The sequence below is a fragment of the Glycine soja genome, chromosome 10 (assembly GCF_004193775.1).
Source record: "Glycine soja cultivar W05 chromosome 10, ASM419377v2, whole genome shotgun sequence".
Lineage (NCBI taxonomy): Eukaryota > Viridiplantae > Streptophyta > Magnoliopsida > Fabales > Fabaceae > Glycine > Glycine soja.
In genome coordinates this window covers 30,905,235-30,912,299 of record NC_041011.1, presented here as the reverse complement: position 1 = coordinate 30,912,299, position 7,065 = coordinate 30,905,235, and the positions used below count along the sequence as shown (strand labels likewise).

General features: G+C 36.6%; 1 non-coding gene across 1 annotated transcript; it reads right to left on the bottom strand.

The window, feature by feature from the left end:
• Window positions 1-567: 567 nt before the first annotated feature.
• LOC114372776 lies at window positions 568-674 on the bottom strand. Its single transcript, XR_003658340.1, has one exon. It is a non-coding gene; the product is annotated as a small nucleolar RNA R71 (small nucleolar RNA).
• Window positions 675-7,065: the final 6,391 nt, after the last annotated feature.

Sequence of the window (7,065 nt, the reverse complement as noted above, 5' to 3'; positions counted from 1 at the left end):
AGTGATTCTGTCAAAAGTTTTTTATTTTTCAAGTATTATTCTCTTATTTTTCTTAACTTATCATTTTTAGCTTATATAGTTAGACTTCGAATTGTCATTTGAAATTTTTTGTGCTATCTTCTCATCATTTTATAAGGTTTCTCACAAAATTTCAAGTGATTTGGACATCATTTGATGGTAACTGTAGTTCAAACCTACACTGTTACTTGCATAAGAAGGCAACTAATTGTGTATGCTGAATTTAGTGTATGACTAGAGGAAATTCATCTGACTTACAACCCTTTGATCCTGAGATAGATAGGACATTTCATAGATTAGTTAGACATTATTTAGTACCTTTTGAGCATCCTGAGCATTCTGATATTGGTGATTTTGAGCATTATAGTTTTGAGCATTCTGATTTTGAATATTCTGAGAACGTGGCACATATTTCTGAAGGCCTCTCCTCATTCTTTAGAGGGAGTGGCAAAGGACTGGCTATATTACCTTGCTCCAAGGTCCATCACGAGCTGGGATGACCTCAAGAGAGTATTCTCAGAAAAAAATTTCCCTGCTTCCAAGACCACGACCATCAGAAAGGATATTTCAGGTATTAGACAACTCAGTGGAGAGAGCCTATATGAATACTGGGAGAGATTTAAAAAATTATGTGCCAGTTGCCCTCACTACAAGATTTTAGAGTAGCTTCTTCTCCAATATTTTTAGGAAGGACTCAGCAACATGGAGAGAAGTATGATAGATGCTGCCAGTGGTGGAGCCCTTGGAGACATGACCCCTGCTGAAGTCAGAAATTTAATTGAGAAGATGGCTTCAAACTCCCATCAATTTAGTGTTAGAAGTGATGCTATTGTCATTAGAGGAGTGCATGAAGTAGCCACGAATTCATCTTCATCAGGTGAAACTAAGAAGCTTGAAGGTAAACTAGATGCCTTGGTTAACCTGGTAACCCAACTGGCCATGAATCAAAAATATGCACGTGTCGCTAGACTCTGTGGTTTAGGCTCCTCTGCCGACCACCACACAGACCTTTGCCCTTCTGTGCAACAATCTGAAGCAATTGAACAGCCTGAAGCTTATGTTGCAAACATCTACAACAGACCTCCTCAACCTCAACAGCAAAATCAGCCACAACAAAATAATTATGACCTCTCCAGCAACAGGTACAATCCCGGATGGAGGAATCATCCCATTCTTAGATGGTCGAATCCTTCACAACAACAACAACAACAACAACAGACTTATTTTCAAAATTCTACTGGCCCAAGCAGACCATACGTTCCTCCACCAATCCAGCAACAACAACAATAGCAACAGCCCCAGAAACAGCAAACAATTGAGGCCCCTCCGCAACCTTCCCTTGAAGAACTTGTGAGGCACATGACTATGCAAAACATGCAGTTTCAGCAAGAGACCAGAGCCTCCATTCAGAGCTTAACTAATCAAATGGGACAGTTGGCTACACAGTTAAATCAACAACAGTCCCAGAATTCTGATAGATTACCTTTTCTATCTGTCCAGAATCCCAAAAATGTGAGTGTCATTACATTGAGGTCAGGAAAGCAGTGTCAAGGACCTCAACCAGTAGCATCTTCCTCATCCACCAATGAACCTGCCCAACCTCACTCTACTCTAGAAAAAGATGATGACAAAAATTTAAAGAGTAAGTTACCTAACAATTTCTATGCAGGTGAATCTAAAGAGAAACAGCATATCCCTCTTCCATTCCCTCCAAGAGCAATTTCCAACAAAAAAATGGAAGAGGCAGAAAGGGAGATCTTGGAAACATTTAGGAAAGTAGAGGTAAACATACCTCTGCTGGATGCAATAAAGCAAATTCCAAGATATGCTAAATTCTTGAAGGAGTTGTGCACTAATAAGCAGAAGCTTAAAGGAAGTGAAAGAATTAGTATGGGCAGAAATGTCTCTGCATTGATTGGTATATCTGTTCCCCAAATCCCTGAAAAATGTAAAGATCCAGGTACATTCAGCATACCTTGTATTATAGGGAACAATAAGTTTGACAATGCCATGCTAGATTTAGGAGCTTCTGTTAGTGTTATGCCTCTGTCTATTTTTAATTCTCTATCTCTAGGTCCTTTGCAGTCAACTGATGTGGTAATTCATTTAGCTAATAGAAGTGTTGCCTATCCTGCTGGTTTCATAGAGGATGTCTTAGTTAGAGTTGGTGAACTGATTTTCCCTGTTGATTTTTATATTTTGAATATGGAGGAGGGATTTTCTAAAGGATCAGTTCCCATCATTTTAGGCAGACCTTTTATGAAAACTGTTAGAACTAAGATAGATGTATATGCAGGCACACTATCTATGGAGTTTGGTGATATAACTATTCATTTTAATATTCTTGATGCTATGAAACACCCATATGAAGATCTTTCTGTTTTTTGTGTTGAAATAATTGACCATATTGTTGATGAATACATGACTGATCTTCATTCTAATCTGCATGCATGTCACTCTTCATGCATTGAATCTGAATTTGTACTTGATCATATGTTTGAATTTGATGCTGAGAGTGAATCTGAATTTGATATTGATTACATGTCTGATGTTTTACCTCTTGAGATTGATTTTATAAAGTCAGATAGAACTAACCATGTTTCAGGAAGTACACATACCTCGGACTTTCTTTATGAGGTAAAGGCTGAGAAACCATCTCTTTCTACCATTATCCAGCCGCCCACACCAGAATTGAAGCCTCTGCCATCAAATTTAAAATATGCTTACTTGGATCATAGCAAAAGTTTTCCAGTAATTATATCTGCCTCCCTTGCTGATGAGCAAGAGGAGAAGCTGTTATCAGTTCTCAAGAAGCATAAAAAGGCTATAGGCTGGACCCTGGCAGACATTCCTGGTATTATCCCATCCACATGTATGCATCGGATAAATTTAGAAGATGGGGCTAAACCAGTAAGACAACCACAAAAAAGACTCAACCTAGTGATTCTTGATGTAGTGAAGAAGGAGGTAACCAAGCTTTTGCAAGCTGGAATCATTTATCCTATCTCCGACAGCCAATGGGTGAGTCCCGTCCAGGTAGTCCCAAAGAAAACCGGTCTCACCGTGATAAAAAATGAGAAGGAGGAGCTGATTCCTACTCGGGTGTAGAACAATGTGAGAGTATGCATCGACTATAGGAGGCTGAACCAGGTTACCAAAAGGGACCATTTTCCACTGCCATTCATTGACCAGATGCTTGAACGCCTGGCAGGTAAATCTCACTACTGTTTCCTTGATGGTTTTTCTGGTTATATGTAAATCACTATTGCTCCTGAGGATCAGGAAAAGACCACATTCACCTGCCTCTTCGGCACTTTTGCCTATAGGAGGATGCCTTTCGGCTTGTGCAATGCCCCTGGTACCTTCCAGCGGTGCATGATTAGTATTTTTAGTGATTTTTTAGAAAATTGCATAGAGGTGTTTATAGATGATTTCACTATATATGGATCCTTTTTTTATGTTTGTTTGGATAGTCTGGAAAAGGTTTTGAATAGATGCACTGAAACTAACCTTGTTCTAAATTTTGAAAAATGTCATTTTATGGTTGAGCAAGGTATAGTTTTAGGCCACATTATTTCCAATAAGGGCATTGAAGTAGATCCTGCAAAAAATTTTGTTATTTCAGAATTGCCTTACCCCTCTTGCGTGCGAGAGGTGCGATCTTTTCTTAGTCATGCAGGATTCTACAGGCGCTTTATAAGAGATTTTAGCAAGGTAGCCCTTCCACTATCCAACTTGTTGCAAAAGGAAGTGGAGTTTGACTTTAATGATAAATGCAAAGAGGCCTTTCATTGCCTCAAAAGAGCACTGACTACCACCCCTATCATTCAGGCACCTGATTGGAAAACCCCATTTGAGCTAATGTGCGATGCATCCAATTACACATTGGGGGTTGTCCTTGCTCAAAAGATCTCCTTACTTCAGCTTACTTCTTTTCCACCATGACTTAGGGAGTTTTTCTTTTCTTATCTCCTCCTTTACTTTTATTACATTTGTCCGATCCTATTTGATGGTTTAATTGCTTTTAATCTTTTACTTGTGCTACATTGAGGACAATGTGTTTTTTAAGTATGGGGGGAGTGTTCTTTGGTTTTGGTTTTGCTAGTTTTGTTAGTTTTGTTAATTTTGTTAGTTTTGTTAAATTTGTTAATTTTTTTAGTTTTGTTGTGTTAAATTTGCATGTTTGTCTTTGAATTATAGGATATGTTCAAGTAATGGGTAATTGTTCTGAAAATAAAAGTCTCTTGACATTTTGTGACTTGAAATCCTTGTTTTTCCTTTACATGTCATGATAGTTTTGAAAGCTCAATTTGAAAGTGATAAGTTTACCTTTGTGAGAATTCGAGCCATCCATCATCATAATCTTTTGGTGTGTTTTGCCCCATTGATTGCTTGCACAATAGCCTTGGCTTGATTCTGATTGATGCTTCCTAATTCACATGCATATTTGGAAATGATTTAGGCAATTTCGTTCTTATAAGCTTCTAGCCAAATGGACTTACCTTGAATTAATTCCTTTGATAGCCCCTTTGAGCCTATTTTCCCCTTTCTTTGTTTTGAAGCTCATTACAAGCCTTAAGTGAAAAACCATGATATCACCTTACCCTTAAGGAATTTTGGAGCTTTGGAATTGTTTTGGGAATAAGCTGGGAATAAGTGTGGGGGGGTATGTTTCATTGGAAGATATGATTTTTGGCCATGCTTAATGTTTTATTTTGGCCTTGCTTGATGTACATATATTGCCTAGTTCTTTCTTTAATCTTCAATTTTGTACTGTTCAATAAAAAAAATAAAAATAATAAAAAAAATAAAAAAAAAAGTAAAAAATAATTCAGTTGCTGCAAATTCTGCAATTTCGTACTATTAAAAAAAAAGAAGTAGAAGAAAAGAAGTGAAGTTGAATAAATAAGGTCTTGATATGAGAACTTGATTTAGGAGCCTTGGTTGATTTTGTTGATATTAGAGGGTTTGGGTTTACTACTTGTGCTTAATTTCCACTTATTCCCCATTGCTCCTCTATTCCTTTGGGATTTAGCTACTTATTCCATATCTTTCTCCCCTACCTTGTCCTTGGCCCCATTACAACCTTTAAAGACCTTTTGATCCTCATATGCATGTGTTGTCAAGTCGTTTGTCAATTTTAGAATTTTGCCAAGTCTATGTGATGTTTGTTTTCATGGGTGCTTCGACAGTAAATAGTAGCCTAGACACTTGAGAGATAGAGTGTATATCTTGTGAGGCTTAATCATTTTTCATTATTGAGCTGATTAACTATTTTGCCATGATTGGGTTGCTTGGATGATTTTCACGAATGTCTTGACTCTTTGGATCTCTTCATGTTAGATGTTACCCATTCCTTTCATTCCTTGATGTTCATCGAGAAATATGTAAATGTTTTTGTTTGTCTCTCTTTGATATCCTTGGATTTTGTTCTTTATTTCATTTTGCCCAGGAGTGCAAAAGGCTAAGTATGGGGGGTTTTGATGTGCCATTATTTTCTCCTATTTCTTAACCCTTTTTGCACCATTTTAAATATTAATTAGTCTTAATTGTCAAATTTATTAGGCAGTTTAATTATTTGGGCCCATTTAGCTAATTTGATGTTTTAAATCTAATTTCAGGAATTAATGAAGCATTGGGCTTGAATCTAGAATTGGGCTTGGGCTTGAATCTAGAATTAGGCTTGGGCTTGAATCCAGCATTGGGCTTGGACTTGAAGAGGGTAGACTAATTCATTCTATAAAATTAGATCTTATCTTATCTTATCTTATCTAGATATTATTTAGATTTGATCTCATCTAGATATTATTTCATCTGGATCTTATCTTATCTAGATTTGATTTAATTTTACTTATGGGCTTGGATTTAAAACAGATTTGTAAGCTTTGGGGCTGAAAAAAACTATATAACAACATCAAGGTTCTAGTTTAGCTCCTCTCTCCTCTCTCTTCTATTTTTCGTTTTTAGTTTTAGTCTCTCTTCTCTTTCTCTTTTATTTTCGTTTTTTTACAATTCTAGTTCAGACTTTTAGTTTTATCAATAAAATTCCGTTCTCTATTTGATTAATGCAAGGCTAAGTCCGCAGCGTTGTTTTCTCTTGAGGATCAAACACAGTTCTCTTTGAGGTTCTATTATTATTGTTAAATTTTGTTCAGTTCTTTTTCCTCTTCACTAATTACTCTGAAGTTGTTGCTATTAATTCATGCATGCTTAGTGGTTGATTAATTGTCTCTACGCTTAATTTACGTTCATGCTTAATGATCGTTTATGAGTAATTGGTGTATGTGATGCTTAATCACATAATGAATGCCTTATGTTGAATTTCGCTTAGTAATTTAATTTAGGGTTGGATTAAGTGGTTGAACTGAATAAGGATAAATTCTCGCAACCTAGGATAAGAGACTTGCTTGTGAATCAAGGGGAAGCAATGTATTTTGATTCTGATATTTTCTAATTAAATTTTACTTGCTGTTTAAATTACAAAAGCAAACAACCCCCCCCCCCCCAATTTGTTACTATTTCCTACTATTTGTTATGAACATTTGGTTTATCATTGCTCATTGGGAAATGACCTAGGATCACTTCCTAGTTACTACATTTTAATATTTATTTGATTCGGGTATGGCCTCGATCACTAGCACCTGCTCGTACCTGCCCCTAAGTCAGGAAATGACATTACGCAGTAAAATATGACTACGCTACCACTTACCTTTGTTTACCTTTGCTTTGAATTCGGCATGGTATCGACAAAATCTTTGCTTATCCTTCAACTCACAGGATGACAAAAAATGCATATGCATGCATGCTCATGATTAGGCAATTCAAGTGTAACAATTTAAACAAATGTTTATTATGTTCAATTTTACTTAAACGCTTGTGGCACCCCTATAGATTGAGCGAGATGGCCCAAGATTAAAATGAGAGTATGCATTCTAAAGCAATAACAGACACAACACAAGGGTTGAAATGCAAACCATCAATTCGATGTTTATTAAATGTTGCGATCAAAGTTTACAAAGGACTGGAAAACTTTAGGGAGCCTTAGAG